Source organism: Arabidopsis thaliana, chromosome 2 (assembly GCF_000001735.4).
Source record: "Arabidopsis thaliana chromosome 2, partial sequence".
Classification (NCBI taxonomy): Eukaryota; Viridiplantae; Streptophyta; class Magnoliopsida; order Brassicales; family Brassicaceae; genus Arabidopsis; species Arabidopsis thaliana.
Window position 1 is genome coordinate 4,834,625 of NC_003071.7, and position 13,394 is coordinate 4,848,018.

The 13,394-nt window shown below is 38.7% G+C and overlaps 3 pseudogenes across 3 annotated transcripts; all 3 read left to right on the forward strand.

Moving 5' to 3' along the window:
* Nucleotides 1-119: 119 nt before the first annotated feature.
* Nucleotides 120-494, forward strand: AT2G12000 (annotated as a pseudogene; the record flags this gene model as incomplete). The annotated part of the gene is made up of 1 exon: nucleotides 120-494.
* A 4,628-nt stretch (nucleotides 495-5,122) lies between these two features.
* Nucleotides 5,123-7,065, forward strand: AT2G12010 (annotated as a pseudogene; the record flags this gene model as incomplete). Its single annotated transcript has 1 exon — nucleotides 5,123-7,065.
* Nucleotides 7,066-7,503: 438 nt separating this feature from the next.
* On the forward strand, nucleotides 7,504-11,323 carry AT2G12020 (annotated as a pseudogene; the record flags this gene model as incomplete). The annotated part of the gene is made up of 1 exon: nucleotides 7,504-11,323.
* Nucleotides 11,324-13,394: the final 2,071 nt, after the last annotated feature.

Consider the following 13,394-nt stretch of genomic DNA (forward strand, 5'->3'; position numbering starts at 1 on the left):
TCGCACCACACATTTCCACCTACCACCAACCCCCCATAAATGAGTGTATACATAAACTAACATTATTGTCCTATTTATACATGGTTTTTTACATCTCCTCCATCTATAATAAACGTCATCGGCCCTATATATACATGCTTGCAAGGGTTGAAATAAGACAGTATAGACAAAATTATGTACTCATGCGGGTCGGTAGACTGTTCATTAAACAATTTGAAGACGCAAAGGAGGCAAACAACCCAAAAGCGCATTACTAAGAAGGTCTAAGTTAGGCGTGTTGGGAAAAAGATTTAGTCATGGCCAAAAAACACATTTTCAAAACTATGGACGACTCTGTATTTGCAACTCTTGAGCGAATGGCGGTGCATAATGGTACAACTTAAGTACAAACATGGAATGAGGCAGTGCCTCCATGTTCATTGATCTACAACATATATAATAGGTGCGAAGAGTGCTACATATTCTGCTGTTCCAAAGAATTTTGTCGGCGGTGTTATATGCTACAAGTTTCAGAACATGTTGTTTTCAGGTATTACATGTTGTGTGTCTACTGTGTTATTAGCTGAAGAAGAGTGTCACCAAACGGGCAACACGTAAAAATAACATGATGTTCTTGTATATTTCATGTTGTATGTCGGCTGTGTTAATGTTGTTAAGTCTAATGTATGAATGTTTCTTTAATATTTTAAAAATATTAAAATAGTTTCGTTTGCATCTTTACCCACGACGAAGTCGTAATTATCAAATAAGCCTCTAAATTTAATGCATAGATATGTAAACAAAACCTGTCATCAAATTAAAATGTATGGTATAAATTAAAATATCATTTACTTGTTGTATTATATGTTGTATGTCTATTGTGTTAATGTTGTTATGTCTAATGTATGAATGTTTCTTTAATATTTTAAAATTCTTAAAATAATTATTGCATCTTTACCCACGACGAAGTCGTAATTATCAAATAAGCTTTCAAATTTAATGCATATATATAACAAAACATATCATCAAATTAAAATGCATGCTACAAATTTAAATATCATTTACTTAATATATAAACATACACAACACAGCTACATGGAAAGAACATTAGGTTCCCAACATTGAGGTGTCTGAAATATTACACAATGAGGTGCTAGCCGAATAACATACTTAAATGCAGTGTCAGACCGTCCCATTAGCTAACTCATATGCAGAAATAAAATACTTTTTGGCAGCAGACACCACATCAACATGCTTCACTTCCTTGAGTGACTGAATTCCACCATAGACATGCACTTCAATTAAATGAGCGGCAAAAACTCTCAAATCTTATTGTGTGTCAATGAGAAACGGAATGTAGGCCCTTTCAAAACCTCTAAGTGTGCATTCTATTAGATCGTGATCAAACCAATACATCCCTTTCTTAGTAGTCTTCAAGAATTTGGGGTAGTGCTTGCATTATTCAAACACAAATGTTGAATCAATGAATGCTACATCCTGCTGATTTTCTATGATATTTTTTGCGCGCCTAGCGATCCTTATGCAGTTTATGAAGATGTCCATAACCTGTAAAAGAGCAATGGAGGTTCGATGTTGAAGGCCAAACATTGGTTTGTCAAGCAAAATCCAAAATAATCTATGTATACATATATTTATCATACCAATGTCAGCACGACTGCTTTCAATTCAACAATATCCCGGAGTTCAGTTGAGAAAAAGGTCCGATCTGCCCAAAATCAATGTCCCTAATACAAACCGATGCATAGGTTATAATTAATGTAAGTTCTGGATACATAAAAAACGAAATACGAAAGGGGGGAATATAATACCTAGACATTGCATATATGCGGCTTATCTTAAAATTGCGGCTAACATAATGTCCAAAAGTAACAGACCTACTACTGGTAAGGATGACATTACTGTTACATGTTGGAGCTCTAAAAAATCCCTTGGAGCCAAAGCTACTCCGTCCACCTGTCATCATCCTATAACTGCCGCATATGTGTCATCACGGGCGAATGAAACATATACTAGCTGACTCGCCCTTGTTACCACTATATAAGCTCGATCGGCCTAAAGAATTTTGTAGGGGGAGAAAGAGAGAGAACCGAAAGGTCGTCATGTTATTGAGTGATCGTATGTAATCGAGAAAACCTGCCAAGAAATAGTTGAAAAGAAGTGTAATCATCAAAGGAGCTCGGTCCGTATCATCGCAAACACCTTGTTGGAAACTGGAGTGAGTTCCGGATATGGTTTGGTTGTATGATTATACTATTTCATTCATTGATTGGTTTTATGAATTACATGAGTATTGATTAATAGTGTGAATGATAGATTTAGGCCGCATATGTGATCTTTTAGATTCTTATGCTTAAAAGCTTATGTTTGGGAGGTTATGTTGAGTAAAGATATTGATGATTCTATGTGTTTGATTAACCATATGTTTCATAATATCTTAAAATCTTGGGTCTTGGTATGTGGTCCTTGTGGTAGGAGGTAGAGACCATAAGTGTATCAAGATCGTGATATGTCTAACCTCCTTTGTTGGTGTAGGTAAAATTAATCCTAAGACCACTCTCTCAAATAAAGAGGTTAGTTGAAGCACTTAGGGATCAAATTCATAAAGTTCTCGGATCACACAGTAGACTAATGGCTATCGAAGTAACCTAAGTAAAATAGTAAAGAAAATAAAAAGAGACAAAAGTAAGCAATAGCAATAGATTATATGGAAGTAAAATCAAATAATAAAAACGTTAGATTTAGTGATATTCTCAGTAATAGATGACTAACAGATCTAGCTACGATTAGGATTGTTATCGAACCGTTCTTAAACTCAAATCACTAATATAAAGTAACCGGTGATGTCCCGTGCTACTCACTATGCCTAGAGCTAAAGATCCCCAGTGATGTGCCGATGAATACCTAATTCTAAACATGCATTATTATAAAGTTTGATTAGTTCACTAAGTATCTAAACCAGAGCCCTTCTATGAGCCTACATGTTCGTTTCTTAAATACTTAGGCCCATCTATGATAGTTCTGGTAACAGGTACCTATGGTGGTTATACCTAATATTTAATATCAAGTTCTAGGTGGCCAATCTAGAACTAGCATTAAGAATAATCAAGATGAAGAACTCTAAAGATATCCTAACAGGTGGGCGATCTACTAATCATTTATAACCCTAATGAGAAACCCTAAACCTAACAAGAAGACTACTCAGACATGATGAATGAAGCAAACAACATGATTAGAATAGAACTTATAAGTGCATTTGCATGATTTTTTAGGTGTGTTTTTGGTGTGGGTGTTTGAAGGCAACATATCAGGCCCTATAAAACTTATTAAGATTGGAGTCATAAGTGCATTTGCATGATTTTGTAGTTGCTTCGGCGAACTATCTTTCGTTGCTATTATGTGATGCGTGCTTTGTGTTAGAATTACGGGACGAGGAAACTAATATCTATTGCAGGGAATCCCGAACTCACTTAGTAATCTTAGATTACTCATGATTCTACTTGTTTTGCAGGAAATCCATAGAGGGGAATAGAGGGCATGGTGGACGATAGGAAACCTAGTGTAAATTTGTGCCTTTTGTAAAACAAATTTGTTTATATTATGTACTGTGCTTTTGGGCACTATGCATTGGCCATAAGAACTTTATAAATGTTTTGGTAACATGTTGTAAAATATGATAAGGTTCAAATTATCCTAAGAACTACTTTCTCAAATAAGAGATCAATTGCAGTATTTAAGGATCGATTTCCACAAAGTTCTTTTGTTCAAACAATGAGTTGAATGTCGAAATTAAGCTAGCGGGTGATGATTGAAATAAAAAGAGAACAAAGTAAAAAGACATAAGATTGACTGGTTGTAAATGATATGTCCTGGTTTTTATTGATTTCTAACATAGTTTCAGAATGGTTTTTAGAGTCTTTCTAGTCTTTTTCGTATGTTTTGAGTCATTTCAGGTACACTTACACATCTGGGAGCTATGGAGCACAATAAGGAATTTTGGAAGCTTTTCATCAATAAAAATCTTGAAGGACGTTTTTCAAAAGATGGTGTCGATAGACACCACACCTGTGTCGATCGACACTCTTATTGCTGCCAAGGGTATTCTCATTTACTGCCAAGTCTTTGAGAAGCCCTGAAGCATTCCTTATTGGCAAAGTAGTCCCTGCACGTTTTTAGACTCGAATATACCTAATTGTTTGGTCATTGTTAGACCTAAGTTTTGTTTTAGAGATTGTTACACATTTGGAGAGAAGAATCCAATCCTTTTAGAGAGGATTCTGAACTCCTTTACTTTTATTCTTAATACATCAATGCAAACTATTCAGATTATGATTTGTGTTTCTATTATCATGTCTGAGTAATCACCTTGTTGGTTTAGGGAGTCTCAATAGATATTTAGATGGATTAGTAGATCGAAAACCCCTTAGGATCATTCTTAGAGTTCTTTATCTTGATTATTCTTATTGCTAGTTTTAGATTGATCACCTAGAACTTGATATTAGATGATAGGTATGCCCATCATAGGTACTTGTTATAGGAACTATCATAGATGAGCCTAGGCATTTAAGAAAGAACAGGTAGGCTCATAGAAGGGCTCTGGTTTAGATACTAGGTGAACTAATCAAGTTTAATAACAACGAATGCTTTAGCATAGGATTTCTCGGCTCTTCTGGTTATCTTAGCTCTTAGTATAGAGAGTTTCGCGGAACGTCACCGGTTACTCTAGAATCATAGTTTGAGTTCGAGAACGATGCGATAACAATCCTAATATTAGCTAGATCTACAATTTATCTATCTCCCGAGACAATTCCTTAGACCTAACGCTTTAATCACTTGAATCTACAACTCGTTTACTTGCTTATTTGTCTTTTACATTCATTTACTTTCTCTAGCTTATTTAAAAACATCATAAGTCTATTGTGTGAACATCGAGAGCTCAGTGGAATTCGACCCTTAAGTGCTAACGACGATCTCTTATTTGAGGGAGTAAGCTTAAGGCAATTTAAGTCTATCCCTTAAGTTCTCTTTTAGTTCACCATTAGACTAGGTGTCATTTTAAGTCTAGATACTTCTTTTCTATCACCTAATCATGTGTTTCTTTGTCTTTTGGTCTCTTGTGTTTCAGGTACCTTCACATTGAGAATTACGTTTCAATGGCAGATTTTTATGATAATGTCGACCGACACCATCTGCGTGTCGATCGACACCCTCCGCAGAACCAGACGGCTACAATAGGCGATTTTAACAGAATTGATCTCTTCTACACCAACCGATCAACATTCAAGCTACCTCCATTTGAAAGAGAAGACTTTGCTATACACCCTGCCTATTATGATCTTGTATCTAGAGGAAAGTTTAGAGGAGCTCCCGATGAATCACCATTAGATCATTTGGAAGTCTTCAAAGACATCGTTTCCTCTATCAAAGCAGAAGGTGTACCAGCTAATTACCTTATTTGCAAACTCTTCCCCCACTCTCTCGCGAGCAGAGGAACATCATGGTTGCGTCAACTGGAACCAGGTTCATTAACCAATTGGACTGATACAAAGAATGCATTCATGAATCACTTCTTCGATGAATCTGTGACAGAGGCTATTCGTTTGCAAATCTCTTCATTCACTCAGGCTCCAGCCGAGTCCCTTCGAGCATCTTGGCTCCGTTTCAGGTCTTATCATCGTGAATGTCCCCAACATGGCTTCCAAGAGAGCCAACTCATCAACCTATTCTACAAAGGAATAGACAAGCCATACCGGAGTTAACTCGATGCAGCAAGCTACTGTAACTTCATGACAAGAACCACTAGTGAAGCATTACTCCTCATCACCAATGCTTTAACTTGTATTTCGACACAGGAAGTTGACACAGAACAAAGAATTTCAGCTGAGATAGCCACCGCGAACAAAGAGACTCCTGTTTCAGCAATTTCTACTCCTATCCAAGCCCCCCCTCCACCCTCATCAGAGACCAGAATGGAGTCTATGATTGCGCAGCTTCTTGCAAGCCTAACAAAGCTTGATAGCAAATATGATTCTCTCTCCACAGATCTCAATAGCAAGATTGACAATCTAAGCCCTCATATATCCAATTTCTCACCTACATCAGCTTCTATCAATGTAGTCACACTACGTAGCAGAAAGCAGCTCAACCCAATACTTCAGCGCGAACGATCAGCTCAGCCTTCATCTTTTCCAGTTGCAGAAAAAGACTCAGTGTCGATCGATACACCAGGGTGTCGATCGACACCAGTTACTCTTGACGCCTCTGTTTTTCCTTTGTCGAGTGGAATTGACAATTTTGCGGAGGAGGAGGAAACTATTCATGATGGTGTCGATCGACACCCAAGTCCTGTCGATCGACACTCAGCTCGTTCAGACAATGTGCAAATTCCAGCTGAAACCAAATCGGCGAATTGCCTTCCCCAAGAGTCCTAAAAAGTCAAGACAAGCCTTATATGATGTCAAATGCAAAGCTATGATTGATAAGCTGATTGTTGAAATGCCTCTAGTTGAAGCTATTCATCTATCTCCCACAATCAGAAGGTAAGTTAAGACAATGGTCACTAAGAATTTGTCGAAAGAATGCTGTGTTATGATGATTTCAGAGCAGGGCAGCGACATCATTCAGGAACGAATCCCAAGAAACCTGCCTGATTCTGGAACCTTTGTACTAAGTGTCACCATCAATCATGATTCCTTCCCAAGAGCTTTATGTGATCTCGGTTCTAGTGTGAATCTGATGCCTCGTTCAGTTACTATGCGTCTTGGGTATTCCAATCTTGAGCTTACCTTTATTACTATTTTCTTGGCAGATCGTTCTACCCGAATTCCAAATGGATTTCTTATTGAAGTTCCCGTGATGGTAGGAAAGAGCATGAGTCCTACAGACCTTGTAGTCTTACATTATGAGAAGGAACCTAAGGATCCATTAATCCTTGGGAGATCCTTCTTGCACACAGCTGGAGCAATCATAGATGTTCGACAAGGGAGGATAGGGCTGAATGTTGGCAATCTTACTATGCAGTTCGATATGAACACTTTGGTCAAGAAACCGATCATAGAAGGGAAAACCTTCTTGATAGATTCTTTGACTTCTTCAGCTTCAGACAGTATTTCGGAGATGGAATTAGAAGACCCAGTAGAGCGAGTTTTGGTCTCTTCCGTAGAAGATAGTGCAGATATGCATAGTGAAACTTCTACATATACTAAGTTGCTAGATGAGACCGAACATGTGATGCAACTTACGATTGAAGAAACTCTTCCATCTGTGACTCCAACGCCGACTACTAATTCAGATTGGGATCCAGCAAAGGCTCCTAATATCGACTTGAAACCACTTCCAGCAGGGCTAAGGTACGTTTTTCTTGGTGAAAATTCTTTTTATCATGTTATTGTGAATGCTTCTCTTAATCCCGTAGAGCTCACCTAATTGCTAAGCAAGCTGCGCAATCATCGCAAAGCTCTTAGCTATTCTCTTGATGACATTGCAGGTATATCCCCGGATGTATTTATGCATAGGATCCACCTTGAGGATGAGTCTAAGTCTTCAGTTGAACATCAGAGAAGACTGAATCTAATCCAAAAGAAGCGGTTAAGAAAGAGATTATTAAGCTATTGGAAGCAGGTATTATCTATTCGATTTCAGACAGCAGTTGGGTTAGTCCAGTTCATGTAGTTCCTAAGAAGGAAGGTGTTACAGAAGTCAAGAATGAGATAGACGAGCTGATTCCTACTCGGACAATCACAGGCCATTGGATGTGCATCGATTACAGAAAGCTGAATGCTGCTACCAGGAAAGACCATTTCCCCTTACCATTTATCGATCACATGTTGGAGAGGTTAGCAAATCATAAATACTATTGCTTCCTTGATGGATACTCAGGATTCTTTCAGATCCTGATTCATCCAGATGACAGGAGAAGTAAACTTTCACCTGCCCCTATGGTACAGTTGCTTATCGGAGAATGCCCTTCGGTCTTTGTAATGCTCCTGCAACATTTCAGAGAGGTATGATGTCAATCTTTACAGACATGATTGAGGATATCATGGAGGTTTTCATGGATGATTTTTCAGTTTATGGATCATTGTTTGAGGATTGCTTAGAGAATCTCTACAAAGTGCTGGCAAGATGTGAGGAGAAACATCTAGTTTTGAATTGGGAGAAATGTCACTTTAGGGTGCAAGATGGGATAGTTCTCGGACATAGGATTTCTGAGTATGGTATAGAAGCCGATAGAGCTAAGATTGAGGTTATGACAAGTCTTCAAGCGCTTGATAATCTTAAAGCAGTGAGGAGTTTCCTTGGACATGCTGGTTTCTACAGGAGATTCATCAAAGACTTCAGCAAAATCGCAAGACCATTGACTTCCTTACTCTGTAAAGAAGTCAAATTCGAGTTTACACAAGAGTGTCATGATGCCTTTCAGCAAATAAAACAAGCCTTGATCAGCGCACCAATTGTTCAGCCACCAGATTGGGATCTACCTTTTGAGGTAATGTGTGATGCGAGTGATTTTGCAGTTGGAGCTGTTCTAGGACAGAGGAAGGATAAGAAACTTCATGCCATCTACTATGCAAGTAGAACTCTTGATGATGCTAAAAGGAATTATGCAACTACAGAGAAGGAGTTCTTAGCTGTGGTGTTTGCTTTCGAGAAATTCAGATCTTATCTCGTTGGATTGAAGGTTATTGTTCACACAGATCATGCTGCCTTAAAGTATTTGATGCAAAACAAGGATGCTAAACCAAGACTTTTGCGATGGATTTTGCTTCTTCAAGAATTTGACATCGAGGTTAGAGATAAGAAAGGAGTTGAGAAGTGTGTAGCAGATCATTTGTCACGCATTAGGATTGATGATGATGTTCCTATTAACGATTTCTTACCTGAAGAGAACATATACATGATAGATACAGCTGAAGAATACGACTGCAAATGTGATAAGTTACAGAATCGAGTTTCATTGTCGATCGACACCCCTTCTATGTCGATCGACACTCACATTTCAGAGGAAGTTGATATTCGTAGTTGGGGAATGGTGTCGATCGACACCACTGGAACTGTCGATCGACACCCTTCCGAATCGACAAGAAATTGGTCACCAACTGAGAATTGCGCCGTCACAGCATTAGAGAAGGACTACCCATGGTATGCTGATATTGTTATTTACCTAGGTGCAGATGTGGAACTTGATAATTTCATAGATTACAACAAGAAGAGATTCCTAAGAGAGATTAGGCGATATTATTGGGATAAACCTTATCTCCCTATAAGCATTGTTCTGATGGAGTTTATAGGAGAGATGCATTGCTGCAACAGAGGTTCCTGATATACTATCACATTGTCCCAGCTCTGGCTTATTTTTATATAAAGTAAACAAATATGTCATGGTTGCAGAAGTCTATACATCGCATATAAGCTTTAAGAATATTGTGGCATAACTATCGAGGTGACGCAGGACCTAAAAGATCGAATGGAACAATACATAGACAAATAAATCCCGTATGAATTTTAAGTCATTCCGTTCACTTAAGGTAAAAAGTATTTCGGCATTCCAAGGGAAGTAGACTACTCAAGAATTTGACATTTTTTTTTGTCATGGTGGTCATTTTGCAACCTTCAAGACAGTATCCAAAGTTCTTCAAGCAGGCTTTTGGTGGCCTACAATGTTTCGGGATGCTCAGAAATTCATATCGCAAGTGACCCTTGTCAGAGAAGGGGAAAAATAAGCAACTGTAATGAGATGCCTCAAAAATTTATCCTCGAAGTGAAAGTCTTCGATTGTTGGGGTATAAATTTCATGGGACCCATCCCACCTTCCAACAAGAATCTCTACATCCTAGTAGTTGTGGATTATGTCTCCAAATGGGTAGAAGCTATAGCTAGTCCGAAGAACGATTCAGCGGTTGTCATGAAACTCTTCAAGTGTATCATCTTCCCTCATTTTGGAGTGCCACGCATAGTCATTAGTGACGGAGGTAAGCATTTCATTAACAAGATTCTTACGAAATTGCTTTTACAGTATGGAGTTCAGCATCGAGTTGCTACTCCCTACCATCCACAAACGAGCGGTCAAGTTGAAGTTTCCAACAGGCAAATCAAAGAGATTCTCGAGAAAACAGTGGGTAAAGCGAAAAAGGAGTGATCTTACAAGTTAGATGATGCACTGTGGGCTTACCGGACAGCTTTCAAAACTCCGCTTGGGACCACACCTTTTCATCTTCTATATGGTAAAGCTTGTCATCTTCCAGTGGAATTAGAGCACAAAGCAGCTTGGACAGTCAAGATGTTGAATTTCGACATCAAATCAGCTGGAGAAAGGAGACTTATTCAGTTGAATGAGCTTGATGAGATACAAATTCATGCCTATGACAACTCAAAGCTCTACAAAGAACGCACAAAAGCTTACCACGACAAGAAAATCCTCACTCGGACTTTTGAGCCTAAGGACCAGGTACTTCTTTATGATTCTAGATTGACAATATTTCTTGGAAAATTGTCTTCTCGTTGGTCAAGTCCCTCCACAGTCCACTCGGTTAGGCCATATGGAAAACCATTTGCTGTGAATGGACAGAGAGTCAAACACTACTGGGCTGAAGCCGAGATTCCAGTAGAAAAGCCTTTGGATCTTCAAGACCCAACTTTTGATTAAGCAACTACAGAGTCAAGCTATTGACTATAAACAAGCGCTTAGTGGGAGGCAACCTACAAGATTTTTATTCAGAAAAAAAAAAAAACGCGAGAGACCAAGCCCTTCAAAGGTAGAGGGAAGAAATCAGAGAGAGTTGGCAGTCTTCTCATTCCCATATTTGAGCATTTTCGCATCAGATTTGAGGGAGAAGAGGTCAACACCACGAGGTTCACTATGGATGAGAGTTATCTTAAGAACTCTCACTGGCTGAAAGGCAGCTTCCTTTGGTGTTTCAGAGACGAGACATGGCGCCATATGATTCAGTTACCTTGCCCCGCACTTACAGAGATTACAGGCGAGCATGAGGAGCTCAGTTTTCGTCCTGATCCTTCCCTTCTGCATGCAGCACCACGCACCAGGCGACAAAGAGGTTCAGCTTCAGGATTTGCGCCTACACAGACCAAGGACGAGTTCATTGACCCTGCTGGGGGTCCGACAGTTGGATCTTTCTCCTCCGCTCTTCCATATCACCTGCCTTCTCGTCCTCCTATCCCGATGGAGCCACGGGTCTTTCAGCAGTATGCCGTTGACAGCTTCAAGAGCGTCTGGAACGCCATAGTTACACTCTCTCGCTGCGGTTGTGTTGCTACAACTCGTCGTCGCTCTCCCGCACCCACCTCCGGCTCAGAGCATGAGGACTAGCCATCCTCCTTATCTTGCTTTGTTTTCTGACTTCGTTTTTTCTTTATTTCAGACTATTTGTTATTTTTTTTGGACTTGTTGCACTTATTTTCCTATGCTTTGTTGGAACTATTGATGTGTGTTTTAGTGATTTAAGAGTTTAACTGGAAGATCCATGTGAAAACACTAACCAAGGCTCTACAACAATGAGCTGAATTCGCAAAGCTAAGCGAAATGACTAGAGTGTTGATCGACACCACTCTCAGGTGGCAACTCACGTTTCTCTAACTTTTAACTTTTGATTATTTTTCTTTCGATTCCTCTAGCTTAATAACTCTGGGGACAATGTTATCTAAGTCTGGGGGAGTCAGTTACTAACTTCATCTTTTCTTTTCTTTTCTTATGAGTCAGTTGTGTCATTCTAACTTAGATAGTCGTTTTATTGAGTCAAAACTTTTGTCTGAAATTATGATCTATCTCTCGAGTTTATTGCCTGGATTGCTTAAGTACTGCAAATTCAAATCAATCCGACTAATGGAAAATCCATAAAGCCAATCAACAAACTTAAGGACATCCATTCCCAACATAATCCACAAAGGCCGGAGCTAATCTCACTGCTCTTCCTTTTACCTCATCAAAACGGTTAGTGTGCATAGGACTTGACTCCTTGTTCATACCTGATAAGTCGTCTAATGTGATAAAAAGAAAGTGTTCCTCTCCCCTAATAAAAAATAAATAAAAATAATTAGAGATTGAGAAGACTTTCAAATAGTGTATAGGGGTAGGAATGTTTCCTATGACCTCATTATTATACATTATTTGGAATGATCAATTACAAAGGTTGGAAAATGCCGACGGTGTCAATCCAGTATGCGAGTTCCCCTTTGTTTACTCTCTAAAAAGAATAAGTCTCGGGGAGAGAAAGAACACCAAAGAGAAAAAAATATATATATAAAGAATGGTCGATTTATCATGGTATAGTACAGGAATGAGTCTAGAAGGTTCTTAAACATTAACTTGATTGATGAGACGCAGCGATGATAGCCTAGTGGATATAGTTGAGTGCTTTGGTATGGAATCTAGGATGTTGTGTGGGCTAGAGGAGAATTACATGGTGGTCACGATTTGATTAGAACTATTTAGTGCGTGGATTTGGTTTGTATAATCAAGGTAATAAGCTAGAGAGATTGGGAGTTTCTATGTTTTTCAAACCTCTTTCACAGATTCAACCTTTTGTTTTGCTTTGGGGGCAAGCAAAACCTAAGTCTGGGGGAGTTGATATGTCCTGGTTTTTATTGATTTCTAACATAGTTTCATAATGGTTTTTAGAGTCTTTCTAGTTTATTTCGTATGTTTTGAGTCATTCCACATCTAGGAGCTATGGAGCACAATAAGGAATTTTGGAAGCTGTTCAGCAATAAAGATCTTGAAGGACGTTTTCCAGAAGATGGTGTCGATCGATACCACACCTGTGTCGATCGACACTCTTATTGCTGCCAAGGGTATTCTCGTTTACTGCCAAGTCTTTGAGAAGCCTTGAAGTCTTCCTTATTTGCAAAGTAGTCCCTGCACGTTTTTAGACTCGAATATACCTAATTGTTTGGTCATTGTTAGACCTAAGTTTTGTTTTAGAGATTGTTACACATTTGGATAGAAGAATCCAATCCTTTTAGAGAGGATTCTGAACTCCTTTACTTTTATTCTTAAGTCATCAATGCAAACTATTCAGATTATGATTTGTGTTTCTATTATCATGTTTGAGTAATCACCTTGTTAGGTTTAGGGAGTCTCAATATGGATTTAGATGGATAAGTAGATCGAAAACCGCTTAGGATCAATTTTAGAGTTCTTCATCTTGATTATTCTTATTGCTAGTTTTAGATTGATCACCTAGAACTTGATATTAGATGATAGGTATGCCCGCCATAGGTACTTGTTATAGGAACTATCATAGATGAGCCTAGGCATTTAAGAAAGAACAGGTAGGCTCATAGAAGGGCTCTGGTTTAGATACTAGGTGAACTAATCAAGTTTAATAACAACGAATGCTTTAGCATAGGATTTCTCGGCTCCTCTGGTTATCTTAGCTCTT